This window comes from Balaenoptera ricei, chromosome 17, assembly GCF_028023285.1.
Source record: "Balaenoptera ricei isolate mBalRic1 chromosome 17, mBalRic1.hap2, whole genome shotgun sequence".
In the NCBI taxonomy this organism is placed as follows: Eukaryota; Metazoa; Chordata; class Mammalia; order Artiodactyla; family Balaenopteridae; genus Balaenoptera; species Balaenoptera ricei.
Genome location: NC_082655.1, coordinates 45,710,651 through 45,738,542, shown reverse-complemented (window position 1 = coordinate 45,738,542; position 27,892 = coordinate 45,710,651). Strand labels below are relative to the sequence as shown.

The 27,892-nt window shown below is 38.4% G+C and overlaps 1 protein-coding gene across 2 annotated transcripts in view; it reads left to right on the top strand.

Annotated features, from left to right (window-relative positions):
• Window positions 1-27,892, top strand: part of LRRC69 (leucine rich repeat containing 69) — a 98,349-nt gene that overhangs the window by 45,332 nt on the left and 25,125 nt on the right. The window lies entirely within an intron of this gene.

Here is a 27,892-nt window from a genome sequence, read left to right as displayed (position 1 = left end):
CTCTAGTTGAGGCATGTGAGCTCAGTAGCTGTGGCACGTGAACTTAGTTGTCCCGTGGTATGTGAGATCTTAGTTCCCCGACTAGGGATTGAACATGCATCCCCTGCATTGTAAGGCAGATTCTTTACCACTGGACCACCAGGGAAGTCCCTACTATGTTACTTTTTACATTTTTCAGTTATCTACTGAAATTGTTAAGGCTGGCTTTTATTTCCTGGAACATGTTAAGTGTAGTTGTTTTAATGTCTGAGTCTGATAGATCCAATATCAGAGAGTACTTTTGGGTTGATTTCTGTTCTCTGTTATTTGTGAAGTTTCATTTATCTGTATCAGAGTTCTCCAGAGAGACAGTATTCAACACAGTGCGCCATATTTTCTTCTCATATGATTGTTTAGATTTGATTGCATCCTGGACGTTGTATTTGAAAAATTATTTTTGAAAATAATTTGAGACCTCAGATGATGTAACTTCCTAGAGAAGTTTTCATTTGCTTTTGCCATGCGGAAGCAATATGATACCTCTTTAGTAAGATGGAGATGTTAATAATTTGGTACTACTTTAGTTTAGTTTCAATGCTTAAGAGTCACCTAGATAATTCAAAGCTGGGCTTCTATCTGTGGGGGGTTGGATAATTTCTGATTTACTCTTATTCTTATGTGAAAATCTTTTCTGGTCTCAGTGTGGTAAAGTGGTTTTAAATGTAGGACTCATTTCTCTAGATACCTGTCAGCTCCTAGATCTTGTCTTGGTTATTCCTGATGGTCTTATTAGCTCTTTGATGCCCTTAAGAAGATTTTTAATATATTTTTACTTATGTAAAATGTAATGAGAGGTTTTGTCTGAGTTACCTTGTTTTCTGTTACTGGAATTGGGCATTTTTGATAGATTTCATTAAGATACTGAGAAAACTTGAGTAACTTCATTCTGAAAAACTTACTTACCTTCCTCAATAACCTATACATTTCCTTTTCTTTAATGAGCACTCACCTCTGCTCATTTCTAGGACTCTTCTACAGGTATCAAAATTTTAAGTAGCAAAACACTCTTACTCTGGCTTAAACCATTCTCTTGGTGATGCATAGGTACTAGGTCTGGTTCTCTAATTAAGTGGCATTATCATCTCCTTCTCTCCTGCCTCTCTGAGGAATAATAATCTTCTCTCTGATTTTCCTATTGCTGGCTCTTTTGTATCATAACAGGTCTCAGGTCAAATATTAACTCTTCAGAAAAATCTTCCCTGACCACCCAACAAAGTAGCCATCTATCTCATCATTCTGTTAAAACAGTTTAAAAATTTTCTTTATGGCACTTACTATTGTTATAAATATGTTTATTTATTTGTTTACATGTTTATTGTTTGTCTTCATGCTCCATTCTTTTATTCCCAATGGAATGTAGTTCCCATGAGAACAGGACACTTTTCTGTTTATTCATTGTTATATCCTTATTGCCTAGAATAGTGCTTGGCAAATAGTAAGCATGCAATATATATTTGTTGAATGAATAAGTGACTGAATGGCATGATCTTAGCCATTGTTTGATTTTCCTACTCTTCTTCTAATGCCCATAAGTCACAAGCATTGAGAAGGTCTCAAGAATCTTCTGTTTGGTGTGAGAACACTTATCTGCATTTTGTCCCTACCTCCTTCAACTTCCACTTTATTCGTTTGGTCAGATACTGCTTTCCTGCTCCATTTATCCTCCAGAGGACTCTGTGTTCCTATCTTCCAGACTTACTTAAGGTAAATCTCTGTTTAATAGCTGCATTACATTTCTATTAAAGTTCTATTTCCTTTTTAATTTTAAAAGATAATAAAAATTATAGAAACTCTTTAATAATCTTTTTGCCTTGGATGCCAAGAAGTTCAGAAAAAAATTTAGAGATTACAGTTCTAGAATCATCTTTTCCTATATTTTTGAACTCTAATTTTATTGGCATTAATGTATAGGTTTTCTCTATATAATAAACCATCTAAAGTTCTTGGAAGATAATTGAGAATATATTAAAAGACAAACAAAAACAAAAATAAAAACTCAAGTCCTGACTGAGAAGGTATCCCTAAGAACCTAGGGGCAGGACAGGAATAAAGACACAGACATAGAAAATGGACTTGAGGACATGGGGAGGGGGAAGGGTAAGCTGGGATGAAGTGAGAGAGTGGCATGGACTTATATATACAACCAAATGTAGAATAGATAGCTAGTGGGAAGCAGCCACATAGCACAGGGAGATCAGCTCGGTGCTTTGTGACCACCTAGAGGAGTGGGATAGGGAGAGTGAGAGGGAGATGCAAGAGGGAGGAGATATGGGGATATATGTATGCATATGTATAACTGATTCACTTTGTTTTAAAGCAGAAACTAGCACACCATTGTAAAGCAATTATACTCCAACAAAGATGTTAAGAAAAAAAAAGAATTTCAAAGCTCTCTATATAAAATTGCATGGCGTTTCAGAACATTTTATTTGTAATCAACAATCAGGGTAGGAGGGAGGAGCATCAATTTTCTCATTATTCCTAGGATTTTTGTGAAGTGAGGATCAAATAAATTTATGGAAAACTGCCTGCTACTCCAAAAATTTAGCTTTCTCTTGCTTTTTCCTCTAAGTGCCATTAAGCAGAAAATCACACTGTAGTGTGCAGAGAAGGTATAATGGTGAGACAGGTATAGTGATTAGTGACAGTAAAGACAGAAGGTTCTAGAACATAATAAAGGGAAAAAGTCACTTCTTTATCAAGAAGACAACTACCCAGAAGTGTCAGAGAACTAGGCCCAGAAGGCACATAGTTCATTCTTTTGTTAGAACTAGTGCAGCTTTCCTTTAGGAAATTCTGGCAAGAAAATTCCATAGATAATTAGGGAAAAACCATCAGGGATAGGCAAAGGCCATCACAGGAGGGATATACTCAGGATTGTTAGTGAGAGTTTCATCTACCTAGGTCACAGATGCTTGCTAGAAACAGTAATATGTCAAGGGAGATATGTAAAAGTTACTATATAAAAACAAACAATAATAAATAATATTCTTTGAAAAGTATGTGATTGGTTTTGTGCTAATCACTTTATGACCATCATCTTATTTAATCCTCATTATAGTTCTATAAACTATGTACTATTACTATTGACATTGTACAGATGAGAAAACTGAGCTTTGGAAAAGATTAATGTACTTTTCCCAACATTATATAGCAGAGCTGAAATTAAAACCTAGATTGCTTCAAAGCCAAAATATACTTAATTACTAGTAGTACTTTTAGAAACATACCATGCCAGATTATCGTATATTGTTCCTGTTTGTTAAGATTTTATGTTCTTTTAATTATTTTGGAAGGCATGGCTGAGCTGAACTAGCCAGAGAAAGGACTGATCTCTGAACCTTCTTTACCCTTCTGCCTAGCCCCCTATACTCCTATAGTCTCTAGCTTACTTTAGAAAACTGAAGTCAAGACTCCTGGAAATGTGTTCTTTAAGAGAACTAAAAACATATGTTCATTTGAGGTGAGGAGTTGAGATTAGCAGTTGACTCTGAAAGCTCTTGCTGAAACAGACATTTTGTGCCTGGTAATTAGGAGGAACAGTTGGTAGCATCCTGATTCCCCGCTGCAAAAGGAACCTCTAAACTTAACTGTTGAGAGGAGGAAAGGATGTTGGGGTTGGACGGTATTTTCAGACACCATATCTGAGAGTCTGTTGCTGGCATTCCTGACATAAAGGGGAACTTCAAAGAGATTGCAGGTGTGTCTTGCTAGGAGGATACACTTAACAAGAAAGAGCTATAAATCAAGGAAATAATTACAAACAGAGGACACTGTGTTAATAGAAGGCTTAGACAATTAAGCTGTGCAGTGGAAGTCACGGAACTGACTCAAAGATGTGAAGACAGTAGGTGACACTGAGGAAAGTTGAATGTGTCACTGTGGGAAGACTGTGAGGCTTTTGATATTGTAGTTTTTTTGTTTCAAAATATAAAAATTTTGCTTACTTTCCCTTTCTTATGTTTTAAGTAGGGTGTTGGTGCTAATCTCTTAAAATTGCTTGTTGGCTAGATTCTTCCAAGTGTTTGAGTGGTTATCTGTTCTTGAGACTTTCTTCCATGTGTATCTCTGTCCCAAGAATTACAGTTGCATCAAGTCACATACACAACTCTAATAAACACATGCAGTTAATAAGTATTCCATTTCTATGTAATATTGGATATATTTTGATCTTTCTTTTTTACATTAGTGGAAAAGCATGATGGGTGAAAACAGCAGACAGACAGAATCTGGAACCAGACAAGCCAGGGTTTGAATTCTGGCTCTGACACTTATGTTTGATTTCCTATGATTCCCACAGATAACAGCCCAATGCAAGAGATCCCTGAGTTGGCCATAGAAGAAGACAGGTTTTTCTTGGTGGATTTACAAGTTAGCTTTCCAAGGGAAATGTGGTGAGTCAAGATTTTGGTAGTGACTTCTTTTTTAGGTCATAACAGAATGAAGAGCAGCTAGTGTGCTGTCTTCATTGGAGGGAGCATTGTGTAGTAGAAGACACATGAACTTCCATGGGCTGTATGTGAACTCCAGTTTCACAACTTCCTAGTTGTGTGACTATAGGCAAGTTTTCTAAAGCCCTGAACTTTAGTTACTTTATCCAAAAAAAATGGGATATTAATACAGATGATACTGGCTGCTGTGATAAATGACTGTGCTAGCAAATATAAATCACCAGAAACATAGCTACTGCTTTATGTGTTATTTTAGTCCTAATTCCTATCTTTGCCTATCACCATCAAAGCACAAGCATGTTCTCCCACCCCATACACACTATTACAGTGATATGAGACTGCCACCATGATGTTGAGGTCTTAAGATAACTTGTGCTAGAAAGTGTAATTATTGCTTCCTCCCCTACTTTTTCTCCTAGGGTTAGGGTTCCTTACATATTCCTTACATACACCTGGGGCAATCTGACACAGACTGTGTACAAATGAATGGGAAAAAGGGTTGGGAAAAAATTGAACATGGGATGAATATTGTTGAAAATCTTATTTAATATTAGAAGTTTTTAAAAAACTGTATGGCAGGAAGAGGAATTATAATTTATGTTCCTGGATCAAAGACATACTCTGTAAAGCAAGAATAAGATAAAATAAAACAAACATATATCTAGTGTTTAATATTAGAGTGCAAGCAGCCACTTAATGAAATTCTTTTACAACACTCCCATATAATTTTTATTCAGGTATTCACTGTTTTAGAATACAAGTTCCATTGAATGTCCTTTGGGGAAAAACAAATAGAGTCAGTCCAGCACTAACTCCTCCTCGGAGTAAGCCCAGGACTGCCAACCATGAGCTGTCATTCAAAGGTTCTGCTCCGGCCCATTTTCATAGACACAGAGCTGGTTATAAATTCTGTTGCTCTCTTTCCCCACCTATATCCTGGTGACCTTGCCCGATTTGCTTGTTGAGTAGTCACAATTTTTAGTTTTTATTTGCTCCATCCTGGTTGTGCTGTGATTCTTGTTCAAAGATTTAGAGATTTGGAAATTGGGGAAAGCAAAAGAAGGGCATCATGCTGAAAACTCAGTGAGTTCCACAGAAGCAGCCAAATAAAGACTGCTCATAGGGAAAGAAGTCTGGATAGCTCACGTATGTGCTTTTAGCATTAATAGAGACAGGAAGTGGGGTGGGAAGGAAATATCCAGTGGTTTGCTGGCAAATGTTTAACAACCAGCTCTCTGGTCAGGGGAGGGAGCCCTGATCTGTGGAATCTGCCAGTTGCTGGGAGTAAATATTTCCAACATAGACTGTTTCAAGTTACTGACATGATATCACTAAAAGCTAGGTTGCAGATTGATGCTCATAATTAGCTCTCCTGAGCCAATACCAGTCAGCACATCAATAGCAGTAGTCTTGGCACTGCTGATTGAGATAAGGAGGATCTGGTATGAATTTTAAAAGATAATGTCTTTCTTTTGTGTCAGAGATTCTTAAACTATTAGCTTTGCCACTTATTAGCTGTCTAATCTTGGGTAGAAATCCTTAAATTCCCCAAGGCTAATTTCCTCTTTCAGTATTTCATTTATTCAGTATGCATTCACATGTTTTTGTATACCAGGAACTGTTCTAGACAGTCTGAAGACAGAGTTGAATAAAACAAACTCCTTACCCTGTTAGAGCTTACATTCTAGAAGGGAAGACAGATAATAAGCAAGTAAACAAAAATATTATAATTTTAGGTAGTTTATAAAGAAAACACATAGGGCACCGTAAGCCCAGGAGAGGACATTTTGTGTGTTTTGTGCACCTCTCTATTCTGAGTGCTTACAACAGTGCAAGAACAAACCAGGACATAAAGGAGGGGTCTGCTACTCTAAGTGGGACTGTCAAGAAAGGCACTTTGAGGGGCTGATATGTAATCAAAGAGACTTAAGTGCTTTTGGGTAGCTGGTTGAAGCCCCCATCTCCAACCCTCTTCTCTTGAACTACTTCCAGGGGGAGTGGCCATGTGTCATAGCTCTGGCCAGAGAAAAATAAGTAGAAATCTTTTGGGTGAGACTTCTAGGAAAACTTTTTATTTTCCCAGTAAAATTGGACAGACTTATCTGGTTTGCACTAATCTCTCTTACCTCTCACCTCTTGATCTTTCCTTCTCTAAGTTGCTTGGACTTGATTGAGAATTAGCAGCTATTATGAGACTATAAAGTGACAAACATGAAGATAATATTATAATGCATACTCAATATTATAATTTATTAATATATCATAATTAATGCATGTTCTTCATATTATAAAGGACTCAATAAGTGATAAAAAATGGTTAAGTATTTTTAACCCCTAATTTGTGCTTTATTACAGGAGTCACAATAATGTGAATGATTCCAGAGTCAACTTTAAAAAACTATGTCTAAGATCTTGGGGTAATGTTAATAGCTATAAGTGTACACTTCTTCAAAGCTTTAAACACTTATATTTGCAAACAAAAAGCAATACAATGCTTAGAAAAAAATCTAGTACTTTATAGAATATTCTTTTTGGTCTAGAAAGTTCAATATAGAAGCGAGCTATTGAAGAGCAAATGATAGAGCTTTCTAACACAAAGAAACATGTGTACATGTATGTGTGTGCGCATGTATAATTAAAAAATAAAAGCAGTGAATACTTTTATTCTAAGTTCTAACTAAGAGAGAAGTTATAAGGAAAAAAAAAAAGAATTTGAGTTTTATGTTCTATAGATGAACCAGTGTTTCTCAGCCTTTTTTTCATTGTCCTCCTCACCTCCAGGAGCATTTTAGACATTTTTCCCCCTAATAGCCCCTCCCCAACACCATTAAATTTTAGTACCAGATGTATACTGCATATGTGTTTATACTGTCAGGCAGGATTGAGTTTTGAGGGCCACAAACCATTGTAATATGTAATATTTTTATCTCCTCCCCCAAAACCAATTTTCACCTCCTTGGGGGGTGCTGTCAGCTTTGACCCTTACTGTTGAAATGTATGAGCTGAACCAGCACAGGACTTGAAAAAATATTTCTTACATTCCTAGTTTTATAATTCATGGGCAAGATATGTGGGAGAGTTTTCAAACTTCTGAGAAAATCTTAGAATCACCACAGATGTTGAGATAGCTTTCTTGAAATCCTTGAAATAGTTTTAGCCCTGGGAAAATTTTATTCACTTCGGGGTAGTTGTATTTCCAGTCTTTTAACCCAGTATAGGATGAGTCTGTGTCTATTGCTGCCATTTCCAAATTTGTCTTCTCAAGGTTTGCAGATTGGTAATCAGAATTAGGGTAATGTAAGTTACATCGTTCCTGGAAAAACATTTAAAAATTTCTTTTCACTGTGGCTTATTTCTTCCTGTTCTTCCAGGTTTTTTTTAAAGTCTGTGAATGCATGTGTACACATGCACATATAGATTTTTTCCCCAAAATGGAATATTCACACAGGTTAATGTGTTAGTATTATTAATATTATTGTATTAGTGTATTATTCATGTACGTGTTTCATAACATGCCTTTTCAGTTTTTATTGTAAACATTTCCCCATGGTTTAAAGTATTTTCCTATATCATTATTTCTAATGGCTGCATAGTGTTGATATTGTATATATTTAAGCAGTCCTCTATTTTTTGACAGGTAGGCTATTTCAAACTTCTTGCCACAATAAAAAAGCTTCAATGAACGCCATTGTAGCTAACCTTTGTACAGAGCATTGATTACTTCGTTAGGAAAAATTTCTTGAAGTGTTGTCGCTGGATCAAAAATTGTGCATACTTTTACTGACTTGATAAATATTGCCAAATTTTGATTCAGAAAGCTTATATAATTCAACATTTCCAAGTTTTAAAATAGGTTCTTATTCTTCCTTTGAGCAAGCAACGTTTCACATATCTAGTTTGAAGATATTAATTATACTATTTATTTAACAATCCTGTCCTATTAGTTTTATTTCCTGGTATAAATTCTTGCATCTGTTATCTCTAATGATATTGGCACTCAATGATTATCAGGTGATTTCATTTTTCAATTTTCAGCTTATTTAATTTGGGACACTCGAGATTAACTGAAAGACTGCCAGCTGTCTTTTCAGTTCAAGTTATGGGAGAAGGAAAAGTTCTTACAGGAGCTTGCATTGGTCAGTGTATTGAGAGTGCAAAAATGGTTGGACTATTGCAGCAGGTATACTGCATTCTGATAGGTCCTCAGTCTTCCCTGGTGTTGCTAGCCCCTCAGGGCCCAATCTCACCTTTCCTCTAGTCTTTTTTAAATAAATTTATTTATTTATTTGGCTGCGTTGGGTATTCGTTGCTGCACGCGGGCTTTCTCTCCATTTGCAGCAAGTGGGAGCTACACTTCGCTGCCGCGTGTGGGCTTCTCAATGCGGTCGCTTCTCTTGCTGCAGAGCACAGGCTCTAGGCACACGGGCTTCAGTAGTTGTGGCACGTGGGCTCAGTAGTTGTGACTCGCAGGCTCTAGAGCGCAGGCTCAGTAGTTGTGGCAAACGGGCTTAGTTGCTCTGCGGCATGTGGGATCTTCCCAGACCAGGGCTCGAACCGTGTGCCCTGCATTGGCAGGCAGATCCCCAACCACTGAGCCACCAGGGAAGTCCTTCTTTTTTTTTTTTTTTAATTGGGGTATAATTGTTTTACAAAGTTGTTAGTTTCTACTGTACAGCAAAGCGAAGCAGAGTACCCTGTGCTACACAGTAGGCTCTCAGTAGTTATCTCTTTTATACATATTAGTGTATATATGATAGTCCCAATCTCGCCATTCATGCCAACCCCCTTTTCCCCCCTTGGTGTGCATAAGTTTGTTCTCTACATCTGTGTCTCTATTTCTGCCTTGCAAACCAGTTCATCTGTACCATTTTTCTAGATTCCACATATATGCGTTAATATATGATATTTGTTTTTCTCTTTCTGACTTACTTCCCTCTGTATGATGGTCTCTAGGTCCATCCACATGTCTACAAATGACACAATTTCATTCCTTTTTATGGTTGAGTAATATTCCACTGTATATGTGTACCACATCTACTTTATCCATTCGTCTGTTGATAGACCTTTAGGTTGCTTCCATGACCTGGCTATTGTAAATAGTGCTGCAATGAACACTGGGGTGCATTTGTCTTTTTTTTTTTTTAACATCTTTATTGGAGTATAATTGCTTTACAATGGTGTGGTACTTTCTGCTGTATAACAGAGTGAATCAGCTATACGTATACATATATCCTCATATCCCCTCCCTCTTGTGTCTCCCACCCACCCTCCCTATCCCACCCCTCTAGGGGGACACAGAGCACCGAGATGATCTCCCTGTGCTATGCAGCTGCTTCCCACTAGCTATCTATTTTACATTTGGTAGTGTATATATGTCAATGCTACTCTCTCACTTTGTCCGAGCTTACCATTCCCCTTCCCCGTGTCCTCAAGCCCATTCTCTAGGTCTGCGACTTTATTCCTGTCCTTCCACTAGGTTCTTCAGAGCCACTTTTTTTGTTGTTTTAGATTCCATATATATGTGTTAGCATACGGTGTTTGTTTTTCTCTTTCTGACTTACTTCACTCTGTATGACATTCTCTAACTCCATCCACCTAACTACAAATAACTCAATTTTGTTTCTTTTTATGGCTGAGTAATATTCCATTGTATATATGTGCTACATCTTCTTTATCCATTCAACTGTCAATGGACACTTAGGTTGCTTCCACGTACTGGCTATTGTAAATAGAGCTGCAATGAATATTGTGGTACATGACTCTTTTTGAATTATGGTTTTCTCGGGGTATATGCCCAGTAGTGGGATGCTGGATCATATGGTAGTTCTAGTTTTAGTTTTTGAAGGAACCTCCATACTGTCCTCCATAGTGCCTGTATCAATTTATATTCCCACCAACAGTGCAAGAGGGTTCCCTTTTCTCCACACCCTCTACAGCATTTATTGTTTGGAGATGTTTTGATGATGGCCATTCTGACCGGTGTGAGGTGATACCTCATTGTAGTTTTGATTTGCATTTCTCTAATGATTAATGATGTTGAGCACCCTTTCATGTGTTTGTTGGCAATCTGTATATCTTCTTTCAAGAAATGTCTATTTCAGTCTTTGCCCATTTTTGGCTTGGGTTGTTTGTATTTTTGATATTGAGCTGCGTGAGCTGCTTGTATATTTTGGAGATCAATCCTTTGTCAGTTGCTTCATTTGCAAATATTTTCTCCCATTCTGAGGGTTCTCTTTTCAACTTGTTTATAGCTGCCTTTGCTGTGCAAAAGCTTTTAAGTTTCATTAGGTCCCATTTGTTAATTTTTGTTTTTATTTCCATTTCTCTAGGAGGTGGGTCAAAAAGGATCTTGCTGTGATTTATGTCATAGAGTGTTCTGCCTATGTTTTCCTCTAAGAGTTTGATGGTGTCTGGCCTTATATTTAGGTCTTTAATCCATTATGAGTTTATTTTTGTGTATGGTGTTAGGGAGTGTTCTAATTTCATTCTTTTACATGTAGCTGTCCAGTTTTCCCAGCACCACTTATTGAAGAGGCTGTCTTTTCTCCACTGTATATTCTTGCCTTCTTTATCAAAGATAAGGTGACCATATGTGCTCTGGTTTATCTCTGGGTTTTCTATCCTGTTCCATTGATCTATATTTCTGTTTCTGTGCCAGTACCATACTGTCTTGATTACTGTAGCTTTGTAGTATAGTCTGAAGTCTGGGAGCCTGATTCCTCCAGCTCCGTTTTTCTTTCTCAAGATTGCTTTGGCTATTTGGGGTCTTTTGTGTTTCCATACAAATTGTGAAATATTTTTTCTACTTCTTTGAAAAATACCATTGGTAGTTTAGTAGGGATTGCATTGAATCTGTAGATTGTTTTGGGTAGTATAGTCATTTTTCACAATGTTGATTCTTCCAGTCCAAGAACATGGTATACCTCTCCATCTGTTTGTATCATCTTTAATTTCTTTCATCAGTGTCTTATAGTTTTCTGCATACAGGTCGTTTATCTCCTTTGGTAGGTTTATTCCTAGGTATTTTATTCTTTTTGTTGCAATAGTAAATGGGAGTGTTTCCTTACTTTCTCTTTCAGATTTTTCATCATTAGTGTATAGGAATGCAAGAGATTTCTGTGCATTAATTTTGTGTCCTACTACTTTACCAAATTCCTTGATTAGTCCTAGTAGTTTTCTGGTAGCATCTTCTTTAGGATTCTTTAGGTATAGTATCATGTCATCTGCAAACAGTGATAGTTTTATTTCTTTTTTCCCATTTGGATTCCTCTTATTTCTTTTTCTTCTCTGATTGCTGTGGCTAAAACTTCCAAGACTATGTTGAATAATAGTGGTGAGAGTGGGCAACCTTGTCTTGTTCCTCATCTTAGTGGATATGGTTACAGTTTTTCACCATTGAGGACAATGTTGGCTATGGGTGTGTCATATATGGTCTTTATTATGTTGAGGTAAGTTCCCTCTATGCCTACTTTGTGGAGGGTTTTTAACATAAATCGGTGTTGAATTTTGTCGAAAGCTTTTTCTGCATCTATTGAGATGATCATATGGTTTTTCTCCTTCAATTTGTTAATATGGTTTATCACATTGATTGATTTGCATATACTGAAGAATCCTTGCATTCCTGGGATAAACCCCACTTGATCATGTTATATGATCCTTTTAGTGTGCTGTTGGATTCTGTTTGGGAGTATTTTGTTGAAGAGTTTTGCATCAATGTTCATCAGTGATATTGGTCTAATTTTCTTTTTTTGTGTGTAATATCTTTGTTTGGTTTTGGTATCAGGGAAATGGTGGCCTCACAGAATGAGTTAGGCAGTCTTCCTTCCTCTGCAATTTTTTGGAAGAGTTTGAGGAGGATGGGTGTTAGCTCTTCTCTAAATGTTTGTTAGAATTCACCTGTGAAGCCATCTGGTCCTGGACATTTGTTTGTTGGAAGATTTTTAATCACAGTTTCAATTTTAGTACTTGTGAATGGTTTTTTCATATTTTATATTTCTCGCTGGTTCAGTGTTGGAAGATTATACCTTTCTGAGAAATTGTCCATGGCTTCCAGGTTTTCCATTTTATTGGCGTATAGTTGCTTTTAGTACTCTCTTATGATGCTTCGTATTTCTGCGCTGTGTGTTGTAATTTTTTCTTTTTCATTTTTAATTTTATTGATTTGAGTGCTCTCCCTCTTTTTCTAGATGAATCTGGCTAAAGATTTATCAATTTTTTTAATCTTCTCGAAGAACTAGCTTTTAGTTTTATTGATCTTTGCTATTGTTTTCTTTGTGTGTATTTCATTTATTTCTGATCTGATCTTTATGATTTCTTTCCTTCTACTAACTTGGGGTTTTGTTTGTTCTTTTTTCTCTAGTTCCTTTAGGTGTAAGGTTAGGTTGTTTATTTGAGATTTTTCTTGTTTCTTGAGGTAGGATTGTACTGCTCTAAACTTCCCTCTTAGAACTGCTTTTGCTGCATCCCATAGGTTTTGGGTTGTTGTGTTTTTATCATTTGTCTCTAGATATTTTTTTATTTCCTCTTTGATTTCTTCATTGATCTCTTGGTTATTTAGTAGCATATTGTTTAGCCTCCATGTGTTTTTGTTTTTTACAGTTTTTTTCCTGTAATTGATTTGTAATCTCATAGCATTGTGGTCGGAAAAGATACTTGATACAATTTCAATTTTCTTAAATTTACTGAGGCTTGATATGTGACCCAATATGTGATCTATCCTGGAGAATGTTCCATGTGCAGTTGAGAAGAAAGTGCAATGTGCTGTTTTTGGATGGAATGCCCTATAAATATTGATTAAATCTATCTGGTCTATTGTATCATTTAAAGCTTGTGTTTCCTTATTAATTTCTTTCTGGATGATCTGTCCATTGGTGTAAATGAGGTGGTGCAGTGGTTAAGATTCCACAGTCCCAATTTAGGGAGCCAGGGTTCAATCCCTGGTGCGGGAACTGGGTCCCACATGCATGCTGCAATGAAGAGTTCACATGCCACAACTAAGGAGCCTCGAAGCCACAGCTTAGACCTGGTGCAACTAAATAAATAAATAAAAACTTTGGACTTCCCTGGTGGTGCAGTGGTTAAGAATCCACCTGCCAATGCAGGGGACACAGGTTCGAGCCCTTGTCCAGGAAGATTCCACCTGCAAAGTAGCAACTAAGCCCGTGCACCATAACTATTGAGCCTGCACTGTAGAGCCCATGAGCCACAACTACTGAGCCCACATGCCTAGAGCCGTGCTCTGCAACAAGAGAAGCCACCACAATGAGAAGCTTGTGCACTGCAATGAAGAGTATCCCTTGCTCACCACAACTAGAGAAAGCCCACATACAGCAACAAAGATCAAACTCAGCCAAACACAAAAGGCCCCCACTATTACTGTGTTACTGTCAATTTCCCCTTTGCTAACTGTTAGCATTTGCCTTATGTATTGAGGTGCTCCTATGTTGGGTGCATATATATTTATAATCGTAATATATTCTTGGACTAATCCCTTGATCATTATGTAGTGTCCTTCCTTGTCTCTTGTAACACTCTTTATTTTAAAGTCTATTTTATCTGATACGAGCTTTGTTACTCCAGCTTTCTTTATATTTCCATTTGCATGGAATATCTTTTTCCATCCCCTCACTTTCAGTCTGTATGTGTCTCTAGGTCTGAAGTGCATCTCTTGTAGACAGCGTATATATGGGTCTTGTTTTTGTATCCATTCAGCCAGTTGACTTTGGTTGGAGCTTTTAATCCATTCACATTTAAGGTAATTATCAATATGTATGTTTCTATTACCATTTTCTTAACTGTTTTGGGTTTGTTTTTGTAGGTCCTTTTCTTCTCTTGTGTTTCCCGCTTAGAGTAGTTTCTTTAGTATTTGTTGTAGAGCTGGTTTGGTGGTGCTGAATTCTCTTAGCTTTTGGTTATCTGTAAAGCTTTTGATTTCTCCATTGAATCTGAATGAGATATTTGCTGGGCTATGTAATATTCATTGTAGTTTTTTCCCTTTCATCACCCTAAATATGTCCTGCCATTCCCTTCTGCCCTGCAGAGTTTCTGCTGAAAATTCAGCTGATAACCTTATGGGGATTCCCTTGTATGTTACTTGTTGCTTTTCCCTTGCTGCTTTTAATATTTTTTCTTTGTATTTAGTTTTCGATAATTTGATTAATATGTGTCTCGACATGTTTCCCCTATCCTGTGTGGGACTCTCTGCATTTCCTGGAATTGATTGACTATTTCCTTTCCCATGTTAGGGGAAGTTTTGACTATAATTTCTTCAGATATTTTCTCATACCCTTTCTCTTTCTCTTCTTCTTCTGTGACCCCTATAATTCAAATGTTGGTGAGCTTAATGTTGTTCCAGAGGTCTGTGAGAGAGCCCTCCATTCTTTTCATTCTTTTTTCTTTATTCTTTTTATATTTCCACCAATCTATCTTCCAGCTCACTTATCTGTTCTTCTGACTCAGTTATTCTGCTATTGATTTCTTCTAGAGTACTTTTAATTTCAGTTATTGTGTTGTTCATTACTGTTTTTTGCCCTTTAGTTCTTCTAGGTCCTTGTTAAATGTTTCTTGTATTTTCTCTATTCTATTTCTAAGATTTTGGATCATCTTTACTGTCATTACTTTGAATCCTTTTCAGGTAAACTGCCTTTTTCCTCTTCATTTGTTGGGTCTTGTGGGTTTTTACCTTGCTCCTTCATCTGCTGCATATTTCTCTGTCTTCTCATTTTAACTTACTGTTTTTAGGGTTTCCTTTCCACATGCTGCAGGTTCCTAGTTCTTCTTACTTCTGGTGTCTGCCCCCAGTGGGTGAAGTTGGTTCAGTAGCTTGTGTAGTCTTCCTGGTGAGGGGGACTGCTGCCTGTGTTCTGGTGGGTGGAGCTGGATTTTGTCCCTCTGATGAGCAGGAACGCATCTGGTTGTGTGTTTTGGGGTGTCTGTGAGCTTAGTATGACTTTAGGCAGCATGTCTGCTATGGGTGGGGTTGTGTTCTTGTCTTGCTAGTTGTTTGGCATGAGCCGTCCAGCTCTGGAGCCTGCTGGCCATTGGGTGGAGCCGGGTCTTAGTGTTGTGATGGAGACCTCTGGGAGAGTTCTTAATGATTAATATTCCATGGGGCCAGGAGTTCTCTGCTGGTCCAATGTACTGGACTTGGCTCTCCCACCTTGGAGGCTCAGGCCCAATCCCTGGCCAGAGCACCAAACCCCACAAGCTGCATGGCATGGAAGAAAAGGGAAAAGAAAAGGAGAGAGAGAAAAAAAAAGAAAACGAACAGACAAACAAAACCCCAAGACAAATGGTAAAAGCTAAACTGAACGGACAAAAACACATAAAGAAACACACACCCACACTGAAAAAAAAAAAAAATAAAGAAAAAAAAAGAGAAAACAAAAAAGAAGAGAGCAACCAAACCAATAAACAAAGCCAATAATGAAAACAAACACTAAAAACTAAACTAACAAAAACAAAAAATCTAAAACAAATCAAATGCAGAGCAAACTAAAACAAGACAAAGAAAGCATAAAAGAAACACACAAAAACGATAAAAAAAGTAAAAACAAAAGAAAGAGGAAAACAAAAAGATAAATAGAAAACAACAAAGAAGTAAAAATAGAAAAATGTAAAATTTAGTTAAAAATAAGACAAAAACAGAACAAAACAAAGGAAAAAAGAAAAACAAGGAAAAAACACAATATAATGAAAAAGTACAGTAGAAATAGGAAAACAATAATATAAAAAACATATTAAAAATAAAAGCATAAAAGAGAAAAGAAAAAGTAAATAAAAAATAAAAATTAAAAGAATAATTAAAAAGAACAATAATAGAACAAAATGGAAAAATAAGATAAAGTATATATAATAGTAATAGTAGTTATATTTTCCTGTGGCCTTGGTTGTCAGTGTCCTTGCCCCCACAGTGAGCCACTGCTATTCCCTGCCTACCCAGGAAATCCTCCAATAGTTCTAAGTAGGTCTCTGGCCCTGCTGTGGGCACTGTGGGGCCAGCTCAGACTCTGATCTGGCCTTACCTCCCCCATGTAATTGCTTCCCAAGTCCACAGTTGCTCCCAAAGTCCACAGCCTCGATTGTGGGAACACTCATTGTCTATTCATATATTTCACAGATGCAGGCTTTACCAAGCCAGTTGCAGGGGTTTAATCTGCTGCTCCTCTGGCTGCACAGAGAGATTTCCCTTTGGTCCCACAGCCCCTGGAGTTCAGCTTTGGTTTTCACCCTGCCTCTGTCTGTTGGCCACCCTCAGGTGTCTGTGTCCTGCCCAGGCAAGAAGCGGTGTAAGCAGTAGCTGATTAGGGCTCACTTGCTCTCTCAGGCCAGGGGAGGGGAGGGAGGGATACAGCAGTCACAATTGGGGTGTGTGGGGAGTGCCTGCAGTGGCAGAGGCTGGTGTGAAGTTGCTACAGCCTGAGGTGTGCCTTGCATTCTCCCAGGGAAGTTGGCCCTGGATCGTGGGACCCTCAGCAGTGGAGGGCTGTGCAGCTTCTGGGAAGGTGTGGGCAGTGACTTGCACTTACACACAGGACACTTGGTGGCAGTGGTGGCAGCCATCGCCCCCCTCTCGTGTCAGAGATAACAGCCACAGTTCGTGCCCACCTCTGGAGGTCACGTAGGTGGTGCCCAGCTGTCTGTGAGCACACAGAGCAGGAAGCTCCTATGGCAGACCCACCCCTCTCCTCAAGCCGACCACAACAATACATTCTTGACTCTCCAGCAGGCCTGGGTTTTTTCTCAGACTCCCTCCCAGCTAGCTGTGGTGCACTAGACCCCTCAGGCTGTCTTCATGCAGCCAACCCCGGTCCTCTCCCTGGGGTCTGACTTCCAAATCCCGAGCCTCAGCACCCATCCCCCACCTGCCCTGGCAGGTGAGCCAACAAGCATCTCACTCTGGTGAGTTCTGGTCGGCACTGATCCTCTGTGCAGGATTCTCTCTGCTTTCCCTCCGCACCCCCGTTGCTACCCTCACCTCTGGGGCTCCCCTCCCTCCCATCTCCGCCAGTGAGGGGACTTCCTAGCATGTGGAAACTTTTCCTCCTTCACAGCTCCCTCCCAGAGGTGCAGGTCCTTTGTCTCTTTTTCTTCTTTTTTCTTTTGCCCTACCCAGTTATGTGGAGAATTTCTTGCCTTTTTGGAAGCCTGAGGTTTCTGCCAGCATTCAGTAGGTGTTCTGTAGAGTTGTTCCACATGTAGATGTATTTTTGATGTATTTGTGGGGAGGAAGGTGATCTCTATGTCTTACTCCTCCGCCATCTTGAAGCTCCTCCACCTTTCTCTATTCAAAGCACTGTTCTCACCAGGCTATAGGTGTGTGGGATTCAGGGAAAGGAGCTATAGGAGTGGGAGGTAGAGTGTGGCCATAGGGGTGAGAGTGTGTGGGTGAGTTCACAGTGTCTGCCTGCTTCTGAAAGAGTTCAGTAATCTTGCTGTCTGTTGTTCTACTATCCCATACTCTCTGGAGGCCTCTACTACCTCTGTGTATTGAATTACCTCAATTCTATTTCTTTGTAGGAATTCTTCCTTGGGCTTCCATGTTCATCCTGGGTTGATGCTTCCTCCTTCACTTGTTACTGTCTACACATAGTTTCTGTTCCTGTGAGAATTTATCACCCTGTTTTTAAGTGGTTATTTATTTTCTTAAAGGTTATCTTCTCATCATTTCTAGGATTTGGCATGGGAGAGGGAAACTGCTAAATATGCTTAGTTTTGCCATCTTGAAACTAGAAGTACATGTATCAGTTTGCTAGTAGATTTGCAGCATATGAAATTGCCTTTATCCTTGTCTGGTAGAGCTTAAATGAAGCAAAGTAATGAAAAAAATGGAAGACAAAATATTGGCTGACCCTAACAAGAGACTCTTCTGTTGAGAGAAAAGTCATAAATATGGCTTGCCTACTTTAGACAATGGACTACATGTTGGTGTAGTACCTCATTTTTCTAGGATGCCTTATAGTTTACCAAGTACTTTATACATTCCTTATTTGACCTTTAAAATCCAGTGAGATGGATATTATTATATCTATTTATACATGAAGAACAGGCTCAGATATTTGAATGACTTGTATGGAGGGGTTGTGTGGATGAAATGGATTTGAAACCAGTCCCCAGCATTTGAGCCCAGTGTTTTCTCTATTCTACTATTAAGTATAGATGAAGTTATATGAAAAGCTTAAAAGAAAAGAATGTTTGGTTAAAATAGCAGTCACTTAAGAGAAGGTAAATAAAAACAGTCAAGAATCCCTTGAAACAGTGATATTTAATATAAATGAAGAAGAACAAAGATATATCAGGAGGAATTAAAGGTGTTATGCCTTTGAGAGACTTTATTTAAAACGACATTGGGGCTCATTTGGAAACCAAGGGAGAAGCTACAAACGGACATTCTTTCTGCAGTTCACATCATGAATCTGGTCACTCAAACTTTAATTTCCTGTCAGAATAAAAAAAATAGAAGATCAAAGATCTCACAATTGGTTTTCAGACCATAAACAGCTTTCACAAACTCTTTGACTATCTTTCTTCTAGTTCAGTGCTCTGAATTGTTGCCTAGTCTGAATAAATTTTAAAGTGGAATTTTTCAGTTTAAATTGTAGACTATCCCAGGGCAGAGGTTGGGAACTTTGATTTCTTTGTTACTGCCTTTTATAGTTTGCTTACTACTAATTTCTGCTTTTTCTCTGTAACCAGGTCTGTGAGGTTTAGAAATATGGGTGGAAAAGCGTCTCTAGATGTATGGCTCCCCTATCCAGTGGAGAGGTACTAATTATATATTTTGCTTTCAAAACCTGAAAAGAAGACTGTTTCTAAAGAGTGAGTGACTAAAGTTTGGAAGTCTTAGCTAGATTTAGAGAAGGAAGAGGTAGATTTTTGTGTTTTGCAAAGGAGGATTCACAGAAAAGCACATAAGAAGGTTACTTTAAGCAATTCAGAGACATTAGAATTGTCTATCTGCTGATGGTAGGGCAAGAGAATTCTATGATGTTGAAATTCGTGTGCATGTTTTCTTTTGGTTCTTTGGCTGCAATTTAAATGGAGTTTAATTAAAGTTTCATAGGGAAGAGTAAGGAGGATCTCATGGGGATTCAAGCAGGGAATATGGTAAGGCTGGGCAGAGCTCAGAGATACTGGAGCAAGTGTGTGGTTCTCAGGTCAACAAGCTTCTGGGATTCTTAGCAGCATGAACTGTTAGTTCATCACACTTATTATACTGTTGGAATAATGTATCCATATTCCAAATGCTTGCTCTACTTATACCTTGTTTCTGTTCCCCTTTAACTTCAATCTATACATAGCCCACTGTGGACTCTCCAGCTCCTTGCCATAATAGTTGTTCTGGTCCAGTTTCCAGAGCTAAATGACAAATTTCCATGTTTCTTGGTTCAAATTCCACAAAGAGTATATGATTAGGCCAACCTGTTGGATCCCAGATGATTGGTTCAGGCCTGTGATTAGCTTTCTTTGGCTCAAAAATCAAGTCCCTGTTCAAGTGTCCAAGCAGTAGAATCATACCATGTAAAATCTGTAGAGGGCAGGGTCCTTGGGTAGGTGATTTCACGTAGAAAGTGTGTGTGTGTTTGTGTGTATGTGTGTGTGTGTGTGTGTGTGTGTGTGGAGTAGGAAAAGTTTGGTGCTTCTAGTATGTTTAACAGACCTCAAATTCAAACAAGGCAATTTGATTTCTGAGTCTATCTTCTCTTTCTGTAACATTTTATATTACATACTAAGCCCTGTACTAAGAACTGGGCATTTAATGGTGAGGAAACAAGACAGGGTCTCTGCTCTCCCTGTACTATAGGGGAAAAACAATTAATCAAATAATTAACATTATGAATGTATAATTACAAACTGAAATCAGTACATTAAAAGAAAGGACCACTGGTCTATGAGAGAGAAAAGGAGCCTGACTAAACAGGTAATTTGGGGAAGGCTTCTTGGAAGGAGTGACAAAGCTCAAGTCTGAAGAATGATTAGGAATCAATTAGATGAAGGAGAAGGACCCATTCCAGAAAGAGTGAACAGCATGTGGAAAGGCCCTGGTATGGGAGGGAACATGGATTGTTCAGGGAACTGGAAGGAATTTAAGAGGGGGCCACGACCAAGGAATTTGCTAAGGATTTTGATTTTTATTTGAAGAACAATGCAAGTCTAAAGGGTTTTAGGTAGGGGGTGACATAATCAGATCTGTATTTTGAAAAGATCATATTTCCGAAGTGCGGAGGACACACTGGAAGGGAGGACAAAGGGAATGGGGTGGACTTCTGATAGACTCTTGCTGAAACCACGAAAGAAGTGACAATAACTTGGTCTAAGGTGGTGGAAGTTGGAATGGAAAGACCTGAACAGATTCAAGAGACATTTACGAGATAAATTTAGAAACAGTGATGGGCTAGTAAGTTTTCTATAGTCTAAGATAGAAAACACTGGAAAAAGACCAACTCTAGGAGGGCAGATCATGAGTTCAATCTTGGACACAGTGAATTTAACATATATTTAAGACATCCAAGTGAAGATTTTGAGTAGGCAGTTGGCTGTAGGTTGTGGACCAGAGTCATTGGCATAGAGATTTCATTGAGTCATGGAAATGGTTAAGATTGCCAAGGGAAAAAAAATAAAGTGAAAAGAGAATGTGCTAGGCTCAGGGGAGAACTATTTCATGGTTGGGCAAAGAAAGATGAACCAGCAAAGAAAACATGGAGTTGTGTTGACTAGAGGAGAATTTCCAGCAATCACTGAGGGCATACTGGAAGTTGGTGAAGATGAATTTATTGTGATTCTTGCCTGCCCTAAGGTATAACTGCAAACAGCACTTATTTGCTTGTGTGCAGAGACAGGGAAAGCTAATGGCATGGATGACCCAGGCTTAGGTTTTGCTAGACATAGAGAGTCAAAAGGCAGAATGCCTGAATATTACATGTGTAATATAACTTATCATACATTTTTTTAATATAGGAAAGGATTTTACAATTTTAAATAATTCTGAGAAACACATAATGTGTATACATATTTGCTCCCATTTCAAATATTTATTTGGATGAATTCCTATCAGTAGAATTAACAAAGAGTAAGAACAATTTTCAGACTTTTTAATGACATTGAAAATTTTATTTTTTTGCAAAAAACAGATTGCCCCAATATTGTTTGTATTGGGGCAGTGTGTGTTTGACTTTTTATTCTTTGCATTTTGACAGGCAAAATGAATGTATTACCCAAATTCTTGGTTTTTGTTACTCTCTTTCAGTTACTGTGTCTTGAGTAATTTTCTTTGGTTAATTTTCTTTGGTTTCTTTCATTCTCATGCATGTGAGAATGTCTTTCCATTGCCTTTGCACATTAATGAAAACTTGTCTGGTTATCAGATCCTTGAGTTATAAATGTTTCCCCTCTCAAACTGCTAAACATATGATTTCATTTTATTCTGAGTGTTAATAGTATGGACAAATCTGAGACCAAAGTGTTCCAAGAAGAGGGAAGTGCAAAGGTCCCAAGGCAAAAAACGCTTGGAAAGAAACCAATGTTGTCAGAGGGGAGAGAGAAATAGAGAGAGGGAGAGAGAGAGGGAGGGAGAGGGGGAGGGAGGAGAGGGAAGAGGAGGTGGAAAGGAAGAGGGAGAGGCAGAATGGTAGGATATAAGGTCAAAGAGATGGTACAGGGTCCAATCATAACAGAGTCCTGTAGGCCAGCTTGAGGGATTTGCATTTCATTTTGAATGAGAAATGAGATCATTTTGAGCAAGGTAGTGCTGGATGGTTTTGAGCTAGGTACTGTTGTGATCTGATTTACATTGTAAGATCACACTGTTGGAGGTGGAAAATACAGGGCAGAGTGGAAGCAGAGGCCTCTTCAGTTACTGGTTCTCAGGTGGTTCAAGGATAGAAGTGGGATCTTAAGCAGGTATGGATGGGGATTGTGAGGCAATAACAAATAAGTCCTCCCAGATCAATTTTCCTTTTTACAATGATGTTTAAATCAAGAGGCTGAAGAGGATGCTGGAGCTACTGTCCCATCAGCTTTAAGGCCCAGGATATTGAAGGCAGGGAGAAGCATGAGCTTAAGGGCCTTCAGCTGCTTCTCCCTGGCCACCAGAATGAGGAAGGGCTGTGTGTGTGTTTGTGTGTGTGTGTGTGTGTGTGTGTGTGTGTATGTTTAGATCCTGGGGGTTCAGTTATCTCCTTCCCTCCAGACCTCTCTTGGCCACTTCTCTTCAACTCCCTCAGGGGGTCTTCTCTTGGGTCAACTATCCAGCAGATACTGAAGGATTCTTATTTTAGGTCACTTTCTGCCTATTTTCCCTCCCACTCATGCACAGTGTGTGAGACAGGGGTTCCCACAACAGAATTTTTGGCTTCCTTATGTTCAAATGATATCATCAGCTGAATCACTCCACAATTCTGATTAGATATCAAGTTTATCATACATTTTCCTGAATTTCTCATTGGTCACAGATCTTATTCATGTCCTTTTTTCAGAATTGCTAATTATATATTTTTGGATGACATAGTCCCAACACTTAAAACCTTACCCTCCTCACAAGTCAACTGTTAGCATATTTATAAATTCCAATTCTTGCTAAAGGGTAACCCTGTGAGCTTTGAGATGGTCTGAAGGGTCCGTGGTTATTTGCCATCACCTATTTATCAGTTCTGTTTTTGAGCTCATGTGAAATCTCAGCCTCCCTTCTCCTTGTTAACATTAACAAATTTCTTCCTAAATTAGCCCTCTTCTGATCTCCCTCATTACTTAAGGCTGGCCTGAAGCAATAGAAGGGCTTGCTGAACTTATACATTGTTCCTGAGGCCTGGGGCTTTGCAGGAACACTTATAACAATTGACCAAGTCTGGAGAAGAAGGCCTTTGCAAATCTTGAGTGCCCAGGGAGAGTTGTGTGTGGTTGATTATTTATTGGGCCTCAGCTATGTACTAGGTACTGAATTTAGAGCTTGCATTAAATAGTCACTTAAGATATAGCTCTTAAAGAGACCAAACCTGATAGATGAAGACAAATTTTCAACAATGATTGCCTCATAGTATGTACAGGTGGTATGATTAATTAGGCCTAAGGAGATACAGAAACATTTGATAGAAGTTGCAGAAGCTTACAGGGGTGATATTTTAGTCGTGAAGAGGTGATCCAGGAGTGGACTGAGTAATGGGCACAGCATGAGTAATAATTGTAAGTTAAGACACAGGCCTCTTATGAGACCCCTAAGTACTACAGAATGGCTGGTGTATAAGGGTGAAAGTAGAGCTTACTAGGATATATGGTTGGAAAAACAGGCCAAGGAGAACCAAGTATGATATACTAGGGCTTTTGAATTTATCCTATGGACAAAAGAGTGCCTTGAAAAGTTTTAAGCAAGGTTGTATTATGACCAGCTTCTCATTTTAAAAGACCACTTTGGCAGCAAAAGTTTGCACTGAGACCAATATAAGTACTATTGCAATAATTCCTGTAAGATGAGGGCCTCAATCAAGCCAGAGGGATTAGTGACTGGGTCAGGGAATAGGAGAAGAGATTGTGCAGAGGTGGCGAGGAGGTGGGTGGATAGGGGGATGGAAAGAAAGGATAAATTCTAGAAGTTTTAAGAAGGTAGAATTGACAGGACATGGCAGGAGGTTTGATGTGGGGAAAGGAACAAGGAAAACTGGGGGAAATTAGAGTTCGACTTTTGAATGTTAGAATTTATGGTGATTGTGGGACTCTTATCTGGAGATGTCCAGTAGACAGCCAAATATTTGAGAACATTACTCAAGAAGTTGTTTTGTAAAGGTGGTCAATACAAACAACTTAGGCTCAAAGTTCCTTGATTCCTTGATTTTAATGAGCTTTTCAGGTCTTCAGTTCAGCAAACCACCATCACAGTCATGTCTAGATCGCAACATCATCTTCAGCTGCTCTAAATATGAAGAATTAAAGTCCAGTATGGCAGTTTGACCCCTGGTTCCTCCTATGTTCCAGCTCTCTTATTGCTTTATAGCCATATCTTTCCTTTTAGATCACAGACTTCATGTCCCTCTACATCTTCTTTTACTCTTAGTCCATCGAAACTTTGTACTATTTCTTTTTCTATCTGGTCTAAACCATAAAGGACCCAGTCCAATTCAGTTACTTTTTAGTACGTATGAGCTCATGCCCTTGCTTTCTGACATATACTTCTGCAGATTCTTAATGTTGTATCTAGACTGCTGGGTGTTAAAGGAGAGCACACAATCTATGGACAGGTATTACCATAAATGTGTGGTCCCTCAGCACCCCTGTATAATATTTTTCCTTGTCCCATGCCAGGTTCCTTTTCCAAAACCTATTCGATACTTTCACCACCTTCTTCATGCCTCCTTCCACATAGACACCTTGCTTCACAACTCAATTAGCAGATGGTCTTATTCTCTATTTCAAAGACAAAATTGAAGGGATCATGTCTGATTCCTTCACATCCAATTCCACACCTTCAAACTTATTCATGCCTGCATCTTTTCTTCTGGCCACGGAGGAAAGGATAATTCAAAGATGTTAATTTTCAAAAGTCTGTGTTCTTCACCTGATTGTTACTCTTTCAATTATTCCTTTCTCCTCTAAATTAATTTCTCTGTGTTGGTACTTACCTTCTACATGATCAAGTCTTCATGTTAAAAAAAATAAAAACCCTCATTTGAACCTTCATTTCTCTCCAGCTGCAAATCCCCTTTCCAGATAAATGGTCAGTGAATGTTTATGACCTTATACCTCTAAACCAGGGTTTTCCCAACTTCAACACTCTTTTGGGCCTGATAATTCTTTGCTGCGGGAGCTATCCTGTGCATTGTAGGATGTTTAGCAGCATCCCTGGTATTTACTAAAGAGATGCCAGTAATACTGCCCCCTCCCCCAGTTGTAACAATGAAAAATATCTGTAGACCCCTGAGAGGGTGGGAGGGACAAAACTGTTACAGTTGAGATTAAACTCATAACACTGGTAGTTTGAGTAGGCCTGTGCAAAGAAACTCTGAAAAGCTGTAACAACATTTTATTAGCAGAAGAGATTATGCTACTGGAGTGATGACGCTAGCAAAGAATATTGTTCTATTAAGAAGTTAGGCTGGCAGGAAACCTAGAGGGGCATATAGAGAGAGGGTATTAAAAAATGTTGCTCTGGGGAATATTCAGAGTGGACTTTGAGAGATTGTGTGACTTCAGGTTATTGAAACCTACCTGCTGCAAAACACATGCTAATGAATTTCTTTATTAATTTCTTTTCATTAAGATAATTTCTTTCTGATACATTATGTGTAGTAAGTTAGCAAGCTGGGTAACTCACTACCATGTTTGATGGAAGAATAGTGATAGGATTTGAAGGAAGAGAAACATGACCCCTAAAGAAAAATGTATGCCCTTTGAACTGTGGTCAACTTTGAAATGAGGTTCACATGTGTTAATGCTTTTGCAGATACCAAGTTAGTCAAGTTTGTATCAGATTTTTATAAAAGGAATATGAGTTAAGGTATAAATTATAGAATGTTATTCTTTAGGGCCAGAAGGAAAAAATGATGCTTCCATTAAGCACAAGAAGTGCTCTTTTCATTTCAGCACACCCAGCACTGACTTGTGGCTACCATTAGGTTCAACTCTCTAGGTTGCTCCTTGTTGGTGGATAACATAGGAAACTGAATTAAGAAAGTCAGAATGTCTGTAGGTGATTCCAATGTGGCCTTAAACTCTGTATTTTATTTTAAAATCTTGTCTATGTTGTAGAAATTTCGTGAGACATTTAGATCTAATGACATGATGCCCTGGAAAGATGTTTTAAATCAATTATTTTTAATTTGTTGAGTGCAGTGTTTCAAACCATGGGCTGAAATCAAGGAAATCTCTCTAATTCTTCCATAACTGTGAGATGCAGTGGTGTAATGGCACTACCTCATCCTGGCTCACAAGAACCAAGTTTCAACATCTCTTCCCAACTCTGTGTTCAGTGACTGGAATCAGCTATGATAGGCGTATTTACACCATAGAATCAAAGCATGCCACAAATCAGGGCATTTTTTTTTTCTTTCCAGAGAACTGTTTTATCTGCACACCACTGAAGATAGGTCTTATTGTCCCCATTTCACAGCTGAAACTAAGTCTCAGAAAAGTAATTCCCTAAATGAGTTTAACTTTGAAAACCACATGAGTTCAAAGTCATGTGAACTCAAGGGAGTCAAGGTGTAATTTTTTTTTTTCTGTTGACACAGTTTTTTTTTTTTTTTTTAATCCTGTTCTTTTTTTTTTGGCATATAGTTGCTTTACAACGTTGTGTTAGTTTCTGCTGTACAACGAAGTGAATCAGCTATATGTATACATATATCCCCTCCCTTTTGGACCTCCCTCCCCCTCCCCCTGCCCAATCCCACCCATCTAGGTCATCACAGAGCACCGAGCTGAGCTCCCCGTGCTATACAGTAGGTTCCTACTAGCTATCTATTTTACATATGGTAGTGTATATATGTCAATCCTAATCTCCCAATTCGTCCCACCCTCTCCTTCCCTCCCCCATATCCACATGTCTGTTCTCTACATCTGCATCTCTATTCCTACCCTGCAGATAGGTTCATCTGTACCATTTTTCTAGATTCCACATACATGCATTAATATACAATATTTGTTTTTCTCTTTCTGACTTACTTCACTCTGTATGACAGTCTCTAGGTCCATCCACATCTCTACAAATGACCCAATTTCATTCCTTTTTATGGCTCAGTAATATTCCATTCTATATATGTACCACACCTTCTTTATCCATTCATCTGTCTATGGACATTTAGATTGTTTCCATGTCCTGGCTATTGTAAATAGTGCTGCAATGAACATTGGGATATGTATGTCTTTTTGAATTATGGTTTTCTCAGCAATCCCACTGCTGGGCATATACCCTGAGAAAACCATAATTCAAAAAGATATAATATTAATATAAGAGAATTCCTTTTTTTCTACTCAAGGGGTAGAATCCAGCTGAATTTAGGTTTTCTTCATAGAAGATTCAATATTCTTGTGAATTGTATATTTTTCTTTTTTATTTTCATTGTACACAACAGAGAAATCAACTGTACTTCAATATAATGATAATTTGTTGATGTTCCTCTGTTTCCCTTACCTTCCTCACTGATCATAAATGAATGGATCATAAGACAATATATGAGACCTAGATTTTGGTGTATATTAGAGTGTTATTTTTCATCATATTTGGTTCCTAACAAACTTATTATTTGCAAACTGTTCCCAGCATTTGATTAATTAGCCTCTCTTCTATTACTAACAATTCTCTGATCCTGAACAACTTTTCTCAGCTGTCTAGTATGGGGGATGTCACCAGTGACCTCTAAGGTCATTGCCATCCATGCCAACATAAAGATTCTTATGTTTCTAATAACTAGATTATGCCC